Source organism: Cnephaeus nilssonii, assembly GCF_951640355.1.
Source record: "Cnephaeus nilssonii genome assembly, chromosome: 8".
NCBI classification, from domain to species: domain Eukaryota; kingdom Metazoa; phylum Chordata; class Mammalia; order Chiroptera; family Vespertilionidae; genus Cnephaeus; species Cnephaeus nilssonii.
Window position 1 is genome coordinate 7559182 of NC_137079.1, and position 20782 is coordinate 7579963.

Sequence of the window (20782 nt, forward strand, 5' to 3'; positions counted from 1 at the left end):
ATGGTGAAAGGAGAAGATTTGGCTTTGGGTGGTGGGCACACAGTGCAATATACAGATCTTGGAACATAGAGACCCACACCCGAAACCTGTATGTTCATGTTGACCAATGTCACCCCAATCAATTTAATAAATATTAAAAAAGGAGAAGTTTAAAATTATATGCAACAACAACAAAAAATAAAATTAAAATAAAAAATGTATGGAAAAAAAATCAGTGATGTCCTAGCTGTGGAGATGAAGAGTTACCCTTGCAAGTGAAAAAAAGGATGTTTTACCACTTTAAGATTAAATCCTTCTAAATTAATGAACAGTTTGAGGATTGAAAATACAGGAAAGTTGGTTTTCCTTTTCTGGTCTTGAAGAGGAAAATGAAGAACATTTTGTTGGAAAACCAGTTATGTTAGAATCGCCAAGGTCGGCTGCCTGAAAGGGGGTGTGTGTATATATAAATTTTATTGAAAAAACACCTTTCTTCGTGTTAAGTAATCATGGCGCATAGAAGGAAATAGCACAGATTGATAAAGAAAGACGGATGGGTGCTGAGACAAGGTCTCCTCTGTGACTTCATCGCGGGAAAACACGCATCAGGCACTGATCCCCTCACGTGGTCCGACCTTTGCCACCAGCTGGTTTTGCACAAGGGATCTTTCTTAGAGGTGACTTCTGGGGAGTGAGGCTGCGGGTTGGGGAAAAAGACTCTTCTGTGAACTAAGTCTTCGTATTCTTTACTTTTTGTTGTTGGATGGCTGCTGTTTTTACTCCTGATGTGTAAACAGTATGTACAAATGAGTCGAATTACCAAGTCAGGAGGGCAAGCGTGAATTATTCCGTAAGCGGTGCTAGTACAGTTGGCCATCTGTTTTAAAAAATGAAGCTTGGATTTCTCTGCTTTCCCACGGGCGAGAACTTGTGGCAAGTCAACATGGAGAAACAGAATTTAAGCCACTAGAAAGCTGTCGGTAGGTGGGTGTCCGTATGACATAGTAGCAGGGGTACGTTCGACTACAGGAAAACTCGGACGTGACAGAAGGCACAAATGAAAAGACAAAAAACGAGGGGGAAACAGTTTGCATATAACGGATAAATTACAGCGGTTAGAATAAAGACCTGGGATCTTCCTACACGTATCAACACAGACCAGTCAGGAGGGCGGTGTTCAGAGAAACAAAGCGAGTTTCAGAATCATATGCATAGTATGTCTACCGTTCATGTAAGAATTAAACCCCCCACACCTGGAGGATACATGTATGGGTGCGTGTGGTCAGGGTGGAAAAGCAGCAGCGATCTACTCTGACATCAGGACCGTAATCGCCTCTGAGGAGGGCAGGGCGCAGGGGCTCCGTCCTAACATCTATATTTCTTTGTGTTTTTAAGTCTGCAGGCAAGAATGGAAAAGCATTACCCAAATTTTGGTGTTGCAACATGGTGTTCATTTGTCTCTGTATTTTTTTGATACATATTAAATATACATTTTGAATTTTTCCACGTGCCTTTTGACCATAGACAGATAGTTTGTGCTTGAAGCTGTGAATATAAGGAATGTCCTAGTTTTGAATTTTGGACATTTAAAAAATGTATTGCTGGATTCTGTTTGCCAACATTTCATTTAGGATTTTTACACTTACATTCAGGAGAATAGTGTCATTTTTTGTCTTCTTTTTTTGATTAGATTGTGGTTCAAAGGTTATGCTGATTTCCTAAAAAGAATTTGGAGGCTTTCATTCTTTCTCATGGAACAGCTGAAACGTCATTGAACCGCATGTGCCTGGCAGTTTGGTGGAGCTCACATTTATAACTTATTTGATTTCACTTTTCCAGGGAGGTTCGTTCTTGGATATCGGCATCTTTTGGTATCTATAGGGCTGATTATTATACCACCTGGACACTCAGCAGTGTTTTTCAATTTGCTGGGCAAGATAATCCTTTAATGCTCTTCTCCTTCTACTGCATCTGTGGTTGTTTTCCTGTTCTCATTTGTGACTCAGTGTATTTGTGCTTCTTTTTTTTTTTTTTCTTTCTAGTTTAGGTCACCTAATGGCTCAGTTACTTGGGTATTTCTTTTTAAAGCAGCCAGCTCTTGAATTTATTGTTATTAACTACTGTTTTTATAATTTTGTAGTTTTTGTTTTTATGTTTTTTCATTCCTTCTGCTCTTTCATTTTTGGGTAACTATTTGAGATTGCTTATTTTATTTTCATTATTATTTATTGATATTAATAGTTAAGTATTTTAAATATTCTTTTGATCTGATGAGGTTCAGGACATATTATCCCAACATAGTCTTTCCTCCCCAACTGTCTGCTCTTCATCAAACCTTCATAAAAAATACTCGGGTCTAACTGTTCCTTTGGGTCTTCTTCCCTTTATGAAGGCTCCGGTGTTACATACAACTTATTAAATAAATAAACGTGTGCTTTCTCCTGTTAATCTGTCTTTGTCAGATTAATTTCCAGTCCTAGCCGGGGACCCTGAGGGGGGTGGATTAAAGCTCTTTCCTTCTTTACCGGTCACTGATGACTGCTTTACTTGTCTCAGAGCTTCTGATACGTTACGGTTTCATCGTTGTTTTGTATTTATTCATCCATATTTGGTTTTGAATTCCTCTTTTTGCCAGACTTTAGAATCTGTGGTAGCACAAAGGTCTCCACAAAGCATAGAAATGAGTGGACGCACTCAATGTTCCTGATGGAATGTTTGCTCAAAGAAATTGTCCCAAGGGCAGAACATGTCCCCAGTGCCTGGCCCCTGCCCTGGGTTTGGAGCTGAGCGGGGTGGTGACGGCTGCTTTTCCTGTGTGTGGGGATTGGGGAGGGGAAAGGCTGGTCTCCAACTGCAGGCTTTCCCTCTCAGTCCTCCTCATGCCCAGGCTCGAAGCTCTCACACGAAACAGGCATGTTTTCTGGGACCCAGGTGCAGGTGCATCCTCAGGTTCTGCTAGTTCTGTTTTCAAGTTCAAGGGCACCGTGGAACCTGCCTTCACATGCTGAGTTCAGAGGATGACAGACAGTTTTAGCTGCCTATGGGTGCGCCCTAAGAACGTCCTGTTTTGGTATCGAAGCCTATGAAGCACTGTTTTCATAATTATTATATTGTTGTATTTATTATATAAATATGTAATATATGTTATTATGTTATAGTTCATACTTATTGAAATATTTTTAATTTGATGTACTTTAAAAATGAATGCTAAAAATTTTGTAAATGCTAATATTAGTGAAAAACGTGATGAATCCTTCCCGTCAGTCAAATACTTACTTGATTTAGGGCAGTTGCTTATGTGTTCAGTTGTGAAAGAAAATGAGAGCTATTTATGTTACCTAATATTGCTCTAAAACTTTATCAGATTGTCTAGGGTTTTTGCTTCTTCCTGCTGCCCCCACGTAAACCTGTTCACGCTCAGCGGAGTGTGCCCTTTTCGGAGTGTTTTCCTTCCTGTTTGACCCTCCTCTGGGCTGAAGGCTTCCCTGTGGTCAGTGCTCCAGCAGGACCCATGCTCTCCACAGCCCTGCCGGCGAGGTCGGAGAGGGAAGTAACCCCCGCGCCCCCGCGGGCCCAAGGGGAAGCCTTCAGGACTTTCTAATGACGCATCTGCTGGCGCGATGGCAAGTGCTGGCCCTGGACCGCCCAGGCTGGACCAGGGTGGCCCCGCACCTCACCGGGCGAGGCCAGGGCGCAGGATGTAAGGCACCCACTGTCCGCTCGTGCAGGTGCGGGTGCAGGTGCGGGTGCGGGTGTGAGTGCAGGTCACCATAGCATTGCGAGGCTCTAAGGCCAGAGCCTCCTCACATTGTCGGCCTGGACCCCTGGCTCACCTTCGACCTGTGAGTTCCTCCCCCGTCCGCTCCTTCCTGCTCTGCAGACACTGTCTCCTGAGCCTCCCTTTCCTCAGAGCCACCGAGAAGCCGCCAGTTGTCCGTTCGGATGGCGTTTGCCCACCTCGGACCAGAGCTGGGTGAGCACCAGGTACTGTCGTGCATCGTTTGGGGGTGATGCCCGCGCTCCGTGCTCCTCTCCCGGGATTGTGTGTTCACAGGTGGAGACGTGCTGTTGGGAGCTTCCTGTGGATTTCACCCCCGGGATCCTGTCAGGGCGAGAAGGGGTCAGATGCGATGAGCCTTGTCCTTCTGCAGGCATCTGGGCTCCTCAGAGTACTCAGGACCTGCCTCACCTCACAGTGTGATCGGTGGTGGACACGCAGTGTTCTCTCCACCCACTCCTGCCATTTCCAAGGCCAGTAAAGCTAGGGGCGTCTTAGGAACAGCAGAGGAGCTGCTGGGGATGGGATGGGAGCCAAGTCCTTAGCACCTCCCGGGATTTGCACGTTAATGTGTTCAGGTCAGAGGACAGAGTAGCTTGTGCCTCTCACCAGGTTGGGTGAAGATGAGGCATTACTGATCTGGAAAGACTTCTGCAGCCCATGTGGACACACACTAGTTTATTTTTACTTTGTGGGAGAAAGGGGGGAGAGTTGTAATTAGGAAGCAGAATGCTATACCGAAATTCTCTGTTATTTACTACTACTCTGGAAGATTAGTTGCATTTTGAGTAGGTGCAGGGTTGAATGTTTTGAATTTATTTTTATTTAATCAAATTTCCCAGTCTTTCCCTTTATGCTTCTGAATTTTATAAATGCCTTGAAAGGCTTTCTCTATGTGAAGATTATGAAAATACTCATGTTATTTTCTTCTAGTATGTTTTAAAAGGAATTATTTTTTACATTTACTCTTCAAATCAACAGGAATATTTTCCCCCGTGACCATTGAACATAGTCCAGGCCATACTCTCCCCTTTCCTTGGCAGACCAGTCTGCCTTCGGGGCGTGTGGACGCTGTAATTCCCCGAGGTCCATACTTGTTACCTTTGTGTATCATCAGGGCCAGCCAAAATGCTTGCCACCTGAGGGGGGCTGTAGTTATTGAATGGCTTGGTGAATATTTGTGGGTGAATGTACTTCTGTCCTTGTTCCTGTATTCACGGTGTGTCCACATGGACATCCAGATGTGACCTCCAAGATAACATATTGCAAAATAGTCTCAGGCAGTGGACATAGTACAGTAGTCCCCCCTTATCTGCCATTTCGCTGTCCATGGTTTCAGTGACCTGCAGTCAACTGTGATTTGAAAATGTTAAACGGAAAATTCTAGAAATAAACAAATAATAAGTTTTAAATTGCACACCATTTTGTGTAGCGTGATGAAATCTTATGCTTTCCCGGTGCGATGTGAATCATCCTTTGTCCAGTGTATCTGAACCGTATACATTACCCACCCATTAATCACTTAGAGCTGTCTCAGCTATCAGAGAGAGAGAGAGAGAGAGAGAGAGAGAGAGAGAGAGAGGCCACATTTACATAACTTCTATTAAGATATATTGTTATAATTGGAAAACTATAGTATAGATAGGGGTCAGTACTATCCATGGTTTCAGGCATCCACTGGGGATCTTGGAATGTATTCCCTGCAGGTAAGGGGGGGATAATGTCTAAACAAGATTTTTAAAATATATTTTTATTGATTTCAGAGAGGGAGAGAGAGAGAGAAACATCAGTGATGAGAGAGAGTCATTGATCGGCTGCCTCCTGCATGCCCCCTACTGGGGATCAAGCCCGCAACCAGGCATGTGTCCTGACTGGAAATTGAACCATGAAACTCATCCACCGGGCCATAAAACAAGATGTTTTGTATCTTAGGAAGAACATGGTGAAGTGTGGATTGTTAACCTTTTAGTTGGGCAGAGTAGGAATGGAGTGACTGCACCCTCGGGTGTCCGTGGGGGGTCAGTGGTACCTGGAAAGGGGTTTCTTTGGCTTGTCTTAGGGTTTTGATCATCGCTTTAAGTTCAGTCTTGTTTATCACTATCTTAGAGGAAAACGTGTGTTTATCCGACTTGCAGATAGGATAAAGCGGGGCAAGATGAAGTATGTGACAGAATCAGTTTCCTAATGTACTGTAGACTTGGTTGAAGTGATGCACTAAATGAAATCTAATGCAGCAATGTAAGGCCTAGCGTTAGAATCTGAAAGTCTGCTGAGTAAGTACAGCCCTGCCCGGTGGAAATACCAGGGGAAAGGACCGGAAAGTTTTCATGGATCACTTGGGCTCAATAGAAGGAAACAGCGCGACTCGGCTTCTGGAAATGCGAAGGGGCTCTACGTGATCGGGAGAGTGAACTCTGTTTTCTCCTGTGACACTCTACCTAGCTTATATTTGTCCTTGGTTTAGGGATCCTAGTCACCTGGAGCTCATTCAGACTCAGAGCTAGGGGGTGGGGAGAAGGTGGGTGCTCAGCCTGAAGAAGCGTGCCCGGGGGCAGGAGGGTGGGGAGGTGTCCCACATGTGGGTGATCATATCATTCACTGTCCAAACCAGGGCTCTGAGAGGGAACGAGTGAACTGCTGGCAATCCTGCTGGGTTGCTGGGCATGAACTAGGACCGTCCTGGGCAAATGGGAACGTATAGTCACCTGGTGACAACAGTCTTCAAATATGTGAAGGTCTCTTATGTGAAAGAAAGCTTAGCCCTCAGCCGCGGGAGAGACGCAGCTACAAGACAGGCATCTTTTTCCTTATGAGGAGCCACCGTCTGATTGTTCTTGAAGAAGGGACTGGCTTGCCTGGCAAGGTGGTATGTTTCCCATCACTGCAGATGCCAAGAATTCGTGTCGCTGCCCTTTCACAGTCTCGATAATGCACAGCTCAGGTGAATCAGTTTGTACAATCTATCAAATATTTGTGTACGTGTCCGTCCCAGGCACTGTGCAGATGCCCGTTTTCTCATTCCCTGTAGCTTAACCACTTATGTGCTCCCTTCACGGAGAAGGCTGTGCTCCAGGTCTCTGGGGGCCTCGATGACAGACCCACTCCTTTGATCTTCTGTGGCAGCTGCAGGAGCGTCCGTTCTGTGTGGGGCAGAGCCCCCTCCTGCATTCAGCAGAGCGCAGGGCCGCAAGGCCTTTGTCTCTGGCCTTTTCCTCACTCTCAGCACCTGCTCTCTTGCCCGGGGGCCTACGTCCACGCCGCTGTAGCCTCTCCTGCCCCTGCCTTGTTCACAGAGCGTCTTTCTGTTCCTAAGCGCCTGCGTTTTTATTTTCATTTCTGTGAGGCTTGGATTGTATGCTCCATGGAAGATGTCCCTTTTCATCTTCAGGGCAGAGCAAGCTCTCAAACATTCGGGGACATGAACTCGGGTCTGTTCCGTCTCGACGTGTTGCCTAGGTCCTTCGTTGGCGTCCCCAGGGCACCGGTGTGCGCGGGATTCCCGGGAGCCTGCTTAGTCCTTTACAGCGGCTCCAAGGGGAGGTGTGACTGTCCGCATTTTGTAAATGAGCTTTAGGAAGGGGACCCAGCCAGGAGGTGGGTGTCTAAGCGGGATCCGAACCCAGGTCTTTGCATGTGTCCATGTGTTTATTCATCCCCCAGCGTCCGAGCCTGGAGGTGCGAGGCATCGGAACGGATTCATAAGTCACCTTCCCCCTCCCCAGACACACACGGTGGCCACAGGGGCATTTCCTGTGCTTCGGGCTGCCGATTCGTTCCTGCCTGGTCAGTGAGACAGGCCCGCCCCTGCTGCCACGCCGTTTGGACTCCAGAGCACTAAACTCATGTAGAGCAGCAGTTCTATACAGGTGTATCATTCATTCTTCACTGCAGAGCAGCAGAAGCAACATTTAAATGGAAACCTGAAGTGTAATAGGAGTGAGCTAGAAAGGGGATGAGATGGGACCATTTGTGGGGACAGAGAAGAGAGAGCATGTGTTGAATCTCCACAGAAACTTGATGCCCTGGAGGCTCAGAAAGAATCGAGAGAGAGAGAGAGAGAGAGAGAGAGAGAGAGAGAGAGAGAGAGAGAGAGAGAAAGAGAAAGAGAGGGAGGGAGAGAGAGGAGAAAGAAGGGAGAGAGAGGAGGCGGCTTGATACAGGATTGGAGAGTTAGGCAAAGGCTAGATCAAGGTCATGGTAGTTTAACCTGAGTGCATGTTTTTTCTTTTCCTTTTGATGTTACTTATTTTTGGAATAGGTAAAAGTATAACATAAAATAATTTTCAGGAGATAACAAAGGGTATAGCACTGTTATCTCCTTCCTGTCTCTGTCTTTCCTCCTCCAATTCCTTTCCCTGGAGACATCAAGCTTCCATTCCCTGTTTACCCTCCCACAGGTATTCTGTGCACATACAGGAAAATACGCAACTCTTTGTTTTTCATCACCCTTTTGAAACAATAGTAAAATATCATATGCCTGTTCTACGTACCTTACTTTTCTCAGTTAATGTATGTTAGATACCATTCTATGGCGGTATAGAGCTGTCTCATTGTTTCTTATGGCTGCATATTCCATTGCAAATATACCCTCTAGATCAGCCAGTCTACGGGAAGTGGAAAACAGAGTGAGGGAGAAGGGCAAGATGGTAGATAGAGGCAGAAGATAACTAGTGAGCCATCTCCGTAGTTAGGGCAGGAGGGTGTGTTGACTTGGCTCAGAGAGTGGCCGTGGAGACGGAGATGAAGTAGCTGTGTGTAAAAGAGACTCACCACTAGGCAACAAGAGGATCTGTGGATCGATGGGGTGTTAGGGGTGAAACAGGGGTGACGTCCGGCCTTTCAGGCTTGAGCAGTTGGATGAGGCCATCTAGTGAGTTGGTTAACACTAAACGAAGGCCCAAGTCGAGCTCAATGGCAGACCTGTTGAGTTGAAAGCATTTGTGAAACATGCAGGTGGAGATGTGGAGTGGCCATTTGGCTCTTGGAGTCTAGTCTCAAGAGAGAGGGTTAGTGTGAAGACGTACATCCGGGAGATGTTATTGTGGAGCAATGCACTTCTATGACTGTGGTAATTGAACTTTTGGGAATGGTTGAGATCATCCTGGTCAGTGACCTAGTCCAAATGTCCGTGTGGCGGACCGTGCTTAAAAAAGGCATGTCCCGCCCTAACCGGGTTGGCTCAGTGGATAGAGCATCAGCCTGTGGACTGAAGGGTCCCAGGTTCGATTCCGGTCAAGGGCATGTACCTTAGTTGTGGGCACATCCCCAGGAGGGGGTGTGCAGGAGGCAGCTGATCGATGTTTCTCTCTCATCGATGTTTCTGTCTATGCCCTCTCCCTTCCTCTCTGTAAAATATCAATAATATATATATATTTTTAAAAAAGGGCATGTCCCTTTAGTCTTTCAGAAATCGACATACAATTCTGTAGGGCTGTTATTGAAGCCTACTGAATGAGTTTGTGGAGAGCATTACAATTTGTTGTTTGTTAACAACAATTAGCACATTAGTGGAGTTTTCTGAGGAATTCAATTCAGGAGTCTGCCAAGAAGTTGGCTGCCACACAACTCTGCAAAGCTCGTCTATGCCCAGTGCCGAGCAGACGGCTCGGAGTTAGCGGTTTTCTCCCCGTCACGCCTTCACTCACTCAACGCAGACTGAGCAGGCCTGGCTTCCTGTCCAGCGCAGTGTTCGGGGCCCGTTCACGTTCAGCGTTGTTTTGGGGTAGTCATTGTTTCCAGTGGCTTCTTTTGCTTTCTAGTGATTAATTTCAGTTAGCTGAGTGTCATTATCTTTAACTCAGTCCTCTGAGTTATTTTAGCTCAATGTAGTGACGCATGTTCACAACGATGGTATTTTTTTACCCAGGATTTTCTGTTAACAAAACTTCAGACATGCATGAATTGTGGTTAAAATATAAAACATCCCGTACATATGCGTACTCTAAACAGGGAAATATATATAATGGTCTCCCAAGACTTTTCTTATATAGTCACATGTTACTGTTAGTACTGAGCTATTTTTCCACAAAAGAGTAGAAACGGTGGGCGGAGGAGATGGCTCGTGAGGAATTTAGGTTCTTTAAAGTGGTTACAGTCAAAGATGTCCGAGACCTTGGCTTACCTAGTGTGGTGCCCATCAACTCTGACCTAAGGGTTAACTTAAAAAGATGATACAGGCTTTGTCCTTACCCTAGAAAGAAACAAAACAAAAATACTTTAGAAATAAAAGACATTACAAAACAAAAACATTATGTAACTATTTAAGAACTATTAATACTATGGTAGTTAAAGTATAATAGTTTCATAAGAAAAGTAGTATCGTAGATGCTAAGCTTATTATTTTATAAACATTCCTTCCTTTCAGTCTTAACTTTCTAAGACGCTTTTAATTTTAACCATATTAAAACAGACCCCTTTCTCACAACACAGTAATAGTAAAAACAAACTCCCTAATAAAAGATTTGGGCAGACTCTTGACCAAAGAAGATATGTTAATGGAAGATAAATGCACAACGGATGCTAACCGTAGTCCCCAGGGAACTGCAAATTAAAACCACAATGAGATACTACTACACAGCTATGGGAACGGCTAAAGAAAAAAGCAGACAAGCAAAAACTTGATCATACCAAGTGCTGGTGAGGATGGGGAGCTTCTGGAACTCGCACACATTGCTGGTGGGAATGCAATGTCGTACAGCCTACTTTGGTGAAGAGTTTATTCTACCTTTACCTCTCAACCCAGCAACCCTACGCCTCGGTCTTTACTCAGAAGACATGAAAACATGCCATCCTCCATTACCGCATGAATAAGCAAACTGGCACTTCTGTGCCAAGGTACTATCAACAGAAAAGCAACACACTATTGGGACAACATGGATGAATTGCAGATGTATTGTGCTAAATCTCTGTTTCTCATCCTTCTTCTTATTCATCCCCATCCCTTTTACGTATTTCCCCCTCTAATTGTCCATTGCCCTCATGAAATTTTTAAAAAAATACATTTTTATTGATTTCGGAGAGGAAGGGAAAGGGAGAGAGAAACATCAATCAATGATGAGAGAGAATCATTGATCGGCTGCCTCCTGCACTTCCCCTACTGGGAATTGAGCCCACAACCCCGGCATGTGCCCTGACCTGGAATTGAACGTGACCTCCCGGTTCATAGGTCGACGCTCATCCACTGAGCCACGCTAGCGGGCCGGGCTAGTTGCCGTTCTTGAACAGGAAATGCTATCAGCAGAGACAGATCGTGGTTGCCAGGGGTAGAGGAGGGTTGACTGACCCCCTGAGCAGATGTGGGAATTCAGGGAGGTGATGGGAACGTTCTGTTCCTTGGCTGGAGTGGTAGTTGTGTAGTGGTACGCATTTGTCAGAATTCATTGAACTGTCCCCCCAAAGGGTGAATTTTATGGTGTTTATACCTTTAATAAGCCCGACTTTTCCAGAGTGGTCTGGGTCAACTCTGAATCGTAATGGGAGTGAGAAGGTTGGAAGCATCCGAAGCTGATCATTTTGGAATCATCTATCCCCAAATGTGGTCTGTATGATGAAAGAGTCACATACAAATCATAATAAAGCCAAAAACCTTCAAGGAAACACACACACACGTCGCACTGAAGGGGCAGTGAGAGAATCGTGTAAGTGGGGTGTCTAAGGTGTGGGGCCCGGCCCCTGAGCACAGAGGCCGGTCTGGACTCTGGAAGTCCTGTCTCCCCGGGAGTTGCTGACGCCACGTGGAGATGTAATCTGCATAAAGAGAAAGGCCTGAAGCAAAGCTGCCCCTGTTTCTCGGTGGGAGTGGCTTGTTGTTTTCAGTCTGACTCTAGTAGAAGTTCCCCAGTCCCTCTGGCAGCCAACAGGGGAACACGTCTTAATGCAGCACTTGCTTTTTTACAGTGAGAGCCGACTTCTCTCCCTTCCTGCCCGCTCCAGTGAGTGTGCCCTCCTCTCGCATCCGGAGGAGCCGGAGAGAAACGGGTGGTGGAAATACAGGTTTGGCCTTCGGAATACCTTGAACAAGCCATTTGAATTTGTAGGTGTTGGCCAAGAAATGGAGTTTCCTCCTCCATTAAGGTTCTTCTGTATAATCATTGTAAGCATCTGACTCCGATGCCAAATGTTGTATTTTAAGCGATCTGGTGACAAATGAGCTATTTTTCCCCTCTGAAAGCCCTTACTGTGCTGTCGGGTATTTCGGGCAGTTCCCACAGAGTGGCATAAGGAAATGCTGCTGCTTGTAATCTCTGTCCCACAGTGGTAGGTGCCGGGCCTGTGGAAAAGGCCGTCGCCCACTGCACAGATCAGGACCCCGCCCTACGGTCCGTATCCCCGTGTCTCGGAAAGTCACGAGGAGATGCTGCCCTCAGCGACCACAGGGACACGGATTCTTGTCAGTGCTGCTGGTGGATATTTACCAACAAGTGGGGTTAGAGAACACTTTTCTAGAAACACAGAGGATACAAGTGAAACTGAAGACACGCGGTCTTCACACCTAACCGCTGTTCCACTGACCTGAGGGCCCCCGGCCCCCTAACCTGTCACCGGCCGCCTCAGCACAGGTGCTCCTGTGAGACCTCTCTGGTGACGTTGGCCTTCCTGGGCTGAGATGGTGCCTGTCCGTTGTTTTTTGTGAAGTTACTTTTCCCCCTTCGCAGAGTGTCCCTTTGGGACAGAGGCCACCATGTACAGCCCTCACTTAGGGAGCTGGAGTGATGTTCTACCTCCTTGAGGGGGAAGTATGAAGTAAATGTAAAGCAGTATTTTTGTAAGCTAGCAGTGGACAATTGGAAAACCGAAATTAAAAAGTACCAGGGAGAGGGCTTGGGGTGAAAGAAGGTGAAGGGATTAGGCCTAAAACAGGTGGACACAGACAGCAGTGGGGCCAGCCGGAGGGACAGGGGCTTGGAAGTAGGTGGAGGTGGGCAAAGGGGGAAAATGGGGATGGAAAGAGACTTTGCTTGGGGTCAGTGGGCTCACAATACCTTGTGCAGACGATGTGTTGTTGAGTTGTACACTTGAAACCTGCATGGTTTTGTGAACCAGCGTCACCCCAATGAATTCAATAAAAAATAAAATAAAACAGTCTATAATCATAAAAGGGTAATATGCTAATTAGACTGGACGTCTTCTGGATGTCATTCCGGATGTCCTTCCTGACCAAGAGGGCAGCCAGCCTGGGTCCCTGGTGCCTGCGGGTGGCTGGGAGGAAGCAGCTGGGTCCCAGGTGCCTGTCGGCAGTCGGAGGAGGGAAGCCCGGGTCCCAGGTGCCAGCAGGAAGCCGGTGCCAGCAGCTGGGGGAAGGAAGGCCCACTCTTGCACAAATTTCATGCATCAGGCCTCTAGTATCCTTATAATAGCTTAAAAAATGAAATACTCAGGTGTAAACCTCATGTACATGAAACTGTAATCTTTAAAATGCCTAAACACTGACGTAGGAAATCAAGGAATACCTAAATCAATGGGGAGACATATTCGTGGGTAATAACAAAAGGAACACAATAAGGTGAACACAATTAAAATTTTTAATTTGCCCATGAGGATGGCTTGCTCATGTGCAATGACTGCTCTGTAGTCTCGCCTCCCGTAGGTCCCGGGGTGGCACTGGAGTGTGCCCATTTTTCTCTTCTAGGAACGATGCCGTGAGCATTTTCACACGGCTCCTCGGGCACGTGTGCCGAGCACACGCCCCAGAGTGTCCGTCTAGGAGTGGATTTGTTGGGTTGTACGGTTGCAAAGGCTGCCTTGCTATGTAAAGCCAACTTTTCAAAAGAAATTTGCTTTTTAAATGATTTTCATTTGGGCGGGTTGGAACCGGTGCCCCATTGCGTTTTAATGCCCCATTTCCCTCCTTATCAATGGGGTTGAGCATATCGTTGTATGTTCTGAGACCAGTTGTTTCCTTCTTTGAAATACTTGGGCGCATTGTTTGTTTGTTTGTTTTTGGGGTTACTCATCTTTCTAATGGATTGATAGTTTTTTATTAATTGTTAAAAGTCCTTTATATATTTTAGAAACAAATCCTTGTGACATTTATATGCTGCAAATATCTTCTCCCAGTTGGTTGCTTTTTAAAAAATATTTATTTTCCTCATGGAATTTTTTAAAAATTGATTTCAGAGAGGACGGGAGAGGGAGAGAGAGATAGAAACATCATTGATCAGCTGCCTCCTGCGTGGCCCCTTCTGGGGATCGAGCCCACAACCTGAGCATGTGCTCTGACCGGGAATCGAACCGTGACCTCCTGGTTCATAGGTCGACGCTCAACCACTGAGCCATGAGGGTTTTTTTTAAATTGAGCCTCATGGAATTTTTGATGAATAGCAGTTCTTAAGTTAATATAGTCAGATCTGCCCATCTTCTGGAAGACTGTCCTGAAGTCACCAGGTATTCTGTTACGTCATCTTGGTAAAGCTTTAGAGGTTTGCCCTTCACATTGGGGTCTTCACATCACAGGGGCTTGGTTTTGAGTATGGGAGGGGGAGGGGAACACTTTCCCTTTCCCCGCATCTGTCTAACCTGTCGCCACAGCCTGTGTATCAGAAACCCAACGTTTCCTGCCGCAGCAATGATTCTCCTCCATGTCAGTTTCTGTAGATCAAATGTCAGTCTCTGTGCGGGTCTATTTTTGTGTTGCTATGCAATTCCTTTATTCTGTTTATTCAGTTCTGTCACCATTATCACACTGTCTTACACATTATAGTTTTATAGCAAATCTTAATATTTGGTAGGGAAAGTCTCCTAGGTTATTTATATGAAAACAATGATAACACTTGCAAATAATGGCACTTTTGTTCTTCCTTGCTTATCCTTAATCCTTTTATTTCTTTTTCCTGCCATATGTCCTGGCTTGGACTTGGAATACAGTGTTGAATTGAAGTAGTAATAATGAGCATCTTTGTTTTGTTCTAAATCCTACAGGAAACGCGTTCAATGTAAATAGGTATTTTGTAGACTCCTTTATCAGGTTAAGGAAGTTCCCTTCTGTTCCTAGCATGCTGAGTTTGGTTTTTTTTTTAAATGATGTTGAATTTTGTCAAAAGGTTTTCTGTTCTTTTTGAGATAATCAAATGATTCTTTTCCCTGTGAATGGCATGAGTTACATTAATTGATATTTTAATGTTAAGCCAACCTTGTATTCCTGGGATAAACCCAAGTTGGTTATGAATTATTATTATTATTGCCAGAGCTTGGTTTGCCAATACTTTTTAAAAAAGGATTTTAAATGCCATTTAGATAAGATACACTCGTATTTCATGGATGTGAAATTTTCTTCTTTTTAGGTGGCCAATAATGATTATAAAATGTTTTAGATTGTAAAATATATTCTGGTTTCAGAGATCTTAAAATATCTTAACATGTATGTCTTAGTGCCAAGTAAATTGTCCTCTTGCTTCGTGTTTTATATCTGTGTCTGTAAGTGAACTTGACCTACAATTGTCCTTCCTCTTTCTTATCAAATTTTGGTATTAAGGTTATGCACCACACGTGATAAAATGAGGGGAGGAATGTGCCCGCATTTTCTGTACTATTGAGTAATTGATGTAATATTGGCTTATTTCTTTCCTGACTCTTTGGTTAAACAAGCCGGTAAGACCATATGGGTGCAGCATTTTAACTGCTGGTATAGTTTCTTTAATGCTCATGAAACTTGAGGTTTTCTATTTCTTCTCATTCAGTTGGTTTGAGTTTTACTTTTTAGAAATTTTTTCATTCTATCCATATGTCCAGATTTGTTAGCATAAAGTGAGTTAGGCTAAATTTTTATGTTTAATGTAAGTAGCATCTGTAGTTGTCCCCTCTTCATTTCTGCCACTGTCAGTTTATATTTTCATCCTTTTTTTCCCCCTCTAACTGTTTGTTAGAGTTAGTCAGTTTTGTTTTTCCCCCAAAGAAATGAGTTTTGGTATTGACATTGTCCACTCTCGTTATCTGTTGTTTTTTGTTTGTTTGTTTGTTTCATTATTTTCTGCACCTGTTATTTCCGTTCTTCTACTTTGGGTTGACTTTACTTATTAAAAAAAGAAAACTTCTTAAGGGGACGCTTAACGTATCAGATTTCGGTCTGTTCTTTTTAAAAATGCACTTACTAGGTAGTAAATCTACACGGTGCTGTGCGTGAAACCCGTGTATTTTTCATGCAGGCTTTTCTTTATTATTGTTTTACGACTTTAGTTGTATCTAGCTATTTTCTTTTCTCTTACCCATGACTGTTTGGATGTATCCTGCTGGATTTTCCGACGGCCCGTTGTCACTGGTTTTGATTCTGATGTAGTTGAATGGGATTCAGAGAACGTGTGTGTCCCGTGCCCGTCCTTTGACTTTGCGGAAACGTGTGTGCTGGCCCGGCACGTGGCTGTCGTGGTGAGGACTGCGTGTGTGCCGGAGCCGTGTGTCTCCGCAGGCCGCTGGCACAGCGACTCCCCACGGAACGGGAGGTCACTGCTTCGGAGGGAAGTGGCCGTGTCCCCCACAGACGGGAGGGCTGAAGCAGGTTTGCTGCCATTTCACGGGCGGGAAGGCATGGACTCACACAGGAGTCATGCATATGAACGACGAGCTTAGAGCTTCTCCAGGCTTCCGAGGATACATTGGGGAGTGACTGTGGTTAGTGTGCACAAGAAGCACTCTTTTCAGTACGCAGACACCGTGAGGTGAAATGATCGATGTGACCCTCAGAGCCGCTTCGGAAAGGAAAAGCACATTGCTTTCCTGATTTAGGCCCCTGTGCTTGCCTTCCGAATATGGGAGTGTGACCTCGTCGTGAAAGCAGCACATGGTCAGCTCTCACCCTTCCAGGCCCTGAGTTCAGAGTCTCACCCTAGAGTCAGGCGGACTGACTGCGCATCTGGGCTCCTCTGCTTAGCTGCTGCCCTTCCTGTGCCTCAGTTTCCCGGAACGAGGGTGCTGGTTGTACCCACAGCATGTTGTTATTTTGGAAGCAAAATGGGGTCATCGTGCTCCTAATAATAGCAGCCGATAGAACGCAGCATTCACGCTGCGCCACACCCCGCTGTGGACATTTACCACGGGTTAAACGTCACCCTGAAGTGTACTGTCAGCATCCCCGTTTTACTAGTCGGTGTGCCGGGGCTCAGAGCCAGAGGGAGCCCCAGAGCCCTGCCAGGACGGCTGACCTCTGTTGCTGAAGGGGGATCCTGACCCGAGTGAACCCTCCTCCTGAGGATGGGCAGGTTTGCGGGGAGCCCCCTGGGGGAGGATGAACGGGAAGAGGAATGGTTTCTGAAGGATTTCAGGGCTGTTAACGACCATCTGATTTCCATTCTCTCTGTGTGTTAGTTCAGGTTGTCCTATCAAAATCCCACTCGCTCGCCGAAACCGGTTTGGCTCAGTGGATAGAGCATCGGCCTGCGGACTGAGGGGTCCCAGGTTCAATTCCGGTCAAGGGCATGTACCTTGGTTGCGGGCACATCCCCAGTAGGGGGTGTGCAGGAGGCAGCTGATCGATGTTTCTCTCTCATCAATGTTTCTAACTCTCTATCCCTCTCTCTTCCTCTCTGTAAAAAATCAATAATATATATATATATTTTAAAAATCCCACTCGCTCGAGAGGCTAGAAGTCCAAGATGAGGGGCTGGCCCTTTGATTTCTGGGGAGGGCTCTCTCCCTGGCTTGCAGATGGCCACCTTCTCCCTTGTCCTCACGTGGCCTGTGTTGGTGGGTGTGCATGGAGAGAGAGAGACCTCTCTGCTTTTCTCCTAAGGCCACCAGTCCTCCAAGATGAGGGCCTCCCCCTGATGACCTCATTTAACCTTCATTAACTCCCACACACCCAGTCAGATTCGGGTTCAGGACTTCAACAAATGAATTTTGGGGGCACACAGTTCAGTCCATAGCACCCACAACCACCCTGAGGGACAAATATGACATCTTCTGCGCCCACTAGGTTCTCTACTACCTTCTAGTGCGTGTCAGCCGTTTTTAAAAAAGCCCTGGCCAGTGTGGCTTCGTTGGTTGGTCATTGTCCCGTGTCCCCGCAAGGTTGCAGGTTTGATTCCTGGTCGGGGTAAATGCCTGGGTTGCAGGCTCGATCCCTGGTGGGAGGCATGCAGGAGGCAGCCAGTCGGATGTTTCTCCTCCTTCCTTTCTCTCTAAAATTCAGTGAAATACCTTTTTAAAGAAGGTATCACCAGAACGATTAGGTTCACATACGTGCCACCAACAGGCTTGCGTCACAGCATTGGTGTAGGCAAGGAGGTAGTCTTGTGTTGCTAAAATAAGGCGTGGCATTGCCGTGGGGACTGGGGGTGGGGGGAGGATGGCTCTCCGGCATCAGTAGGTGGACGTACACATCTGATACCTTCCATTTCATGTCAGACATCTGTGAGCAAGTCCATCAGTCTGGTACTGTTGGTTGAACAGATGCCCCGTTGTCCTGCTGCATGCCACGCACTGCCTGCAGGCTTGATAACATGGTGAGAGGCGTGACAGAACGAGGTGCTGCCCTTGTGGCGTGTTTACACAGCAGGGACACCTGCTGACCAGGTAGACAAAGCAGCGCACAGTGCAGCGTCTGCGTCCGTAAAGACACGTGCAGAAGGGAAGTGACTGAGGGGCCGTCGGTGGGCTCGGGTGGGGTGCTGGCTTAGGAAAACGGTGGGAAGGTAAAGGCCTGGGCCAGGGGAACATTCTGGACAGAGGGGGTGTTATAGGAAGTACAGAGCCTACTAGTTGGAATATTCTTGGCAAGTCGTGTAAGGGTGCGTGACACCTCCACGATCTGGGGTCATCTTGCCTCGAAATGCTCAATAAATGTGAAGTACTGCTGTCATTCATGTCATCCTGGTGCAGATATAACTGCAGTAAACAGACCTTTTTCTGCCCACATGTACCCTGTGGGCAGCTGTGGTTACAGGGATCAGCTTGCCACCCTCCTCCCCTTTCAAAATCCTGGGAGCTGGGACCCTCCAGGTCAGTCCTCAGTTTATGCACACCAACGGAGCCACGTGTGCGCCTCTGCGTTGCCCCCAGAGTGTTCTTAATGCAAAGAGGATTGAACCCGTGTGTGTGTGTGTGTGTGTGTGTGTGTGTGTGTGTGTTAGATCTTTCCATAAAGGGAACGTTTCTTTGCACACTCTTGTTTTCTTCTGAAGATGCATGCCCATTTGTGATCTCCTAAATAATACATTTGTGTCCCTTCTGCTGTGGAAATGCTGTTTTCAATGCCGTGTCTGTTTGTGGGTGTGCACAGCCTGGCCTCCAGGCACGGTCCCCGCCGCAGGAGAAGCCTGGCCGGCGGCCCTGTGGTGCAGTCCCGGCCGGCGCTCAGCGCGGGCTCATGTCACCAGGGGGACGCGGGTGTGGCTGGGCGGCTTTGCTGTTAGTATCCTGTAAAGCGAAACACAAGAATGTTCCACTTCCTTCCATAAATTATATATAAAGTAAAAACCAAGCAATGCCGTTTTCTTCCCAGACGAGCAGTGTGAAGAGAAGCGTAAGGACACGCAGTCCCCTCCCAAGAGTGGCATTCCTCCTGGCTCCCTGCGGGAAGAGAGTCCCAAGAGGGGAAGTCGAGGCCGCAAGCACGTCCCCCAGTCACTTCCACTTGGCTTTGGCATTTATAAGGTGCCAGTCACGCTGGCAGGCTGATTTCCTCTTTCAAATCACGTTCATTGAAGTCATGTTAAAAGGAACGTGGAGTCTCTGGGTATTTATTAATAGTGGGTGTGGCTGCCTCATGGCCCCCAGGCCACCGCACCCTGCCCCTGCGTGGCCACGGCTTTCTCGCCAACTTCTCATTGACTGGCGCTGCCCAGCAGCTGGTCACGGCCAGCTCGGTCGTGTTGAGTGTGTATGAACTTGTGGGTAACTGGGAACCAGCTGTAAGTAGTGGACTCTCGTTACCACTGGTTATGTTTCACACATTTTTAATAATATACCAGCACTTTCCGGCAAGAATCAGGTTAAGTTCTTTATTTCTAAACTATTAAACTCACTACACGGAAGGTTTTTCCTCAAAATGCAAACGGTGCAAGTACTGAGATCACTTAACCAACTAGCTAACAGAAACTTCCCCTTGTGTTATGGATGGATGTTCCTGACATGAGCTCTTTCTTAATGGAAAGGCCGGACACAGTGACTATGAAACGAAGATACAGGGTACAGAGGTGTAAAGAAGGACATTGTAAGAAACTCTTTTCAGGCGTCTTCTGAGGTGCCTGTATTTCAGATTCCTGTGGAAATGGGCACCATTGATAAGCCATTTGCGAATCTTCAGGACTTCCGGATGACTTGTTTCCCTACTTTGAGTTTTTAGTGTTTGAAAAATAACAAGGTGAAGTTTCTGTTAGCTAGTTGGTTAAGTGATCTCAGTACTTCAGGCTCAGTCTGACCCGGGTGCCTGCCTCTGGGGGGCATGCATGCGCTTTGAGTTGTTTGCAGAAGCTCTTTGCCTTACGAATTTTGTGAAATGTCACCGTTTTGACTTGAGTAAATAATAATGGTTTACTGTGAAACCTTAGTGTTTCATTCAGTATTCTGTTTCGGAATTTCAACTGCAAATTGAAAAAATTCACTAATTTAGAGAGTATTTTACTAAAAGACTAGTGCTGAAATGTACTAAGGCAAAAAGAACTGCTTGGCATTCATTCATATTCCATGAGCATTGCTAAATCATTCTTTTGAAGGTTAAAATTAATATTTGAAAATCATAATTAGGGCCGTGGCTGCCAGGACTAATTGAAATTTTCGTAGAGAGAAAATGTATGATCCCAGATGCCGTTATTCATTCATGAAATGTCTTACTAATAGGAGCTTATATTGGTTTCAGTTGTTTTCATGCTAATAGGACACGATTTGTTTAATAATGTTCATTGTACATGCAACACCATTCATTGTAAATACACATTGCATTGTAATTAGAAGATAATATGCAAACAAACAATTATTGTTTCAACATTGGAAAGAAGTGTCACCTCAGGAGCATCTTGGGCATTCTTGAAGCCACTGTGCGTCTTTTTGGTATTTCTGCATACTGGTTAGGTTTTGTTTTATGTAGCTGATGCAATC

General features: G+C 46.0%; 1 protein-coding gene across 1 annotated transcript in view; it reads left to right on the plus strand.

Annotated features, from left to right (window-relative positions):
* WWC2 (WW and C2 domain containing 2) overlaps positions 1-20782 on the plus strand; it is a 131853-nt gene that overhangs the window by 15816 nt on the left and 95255 nt on the right.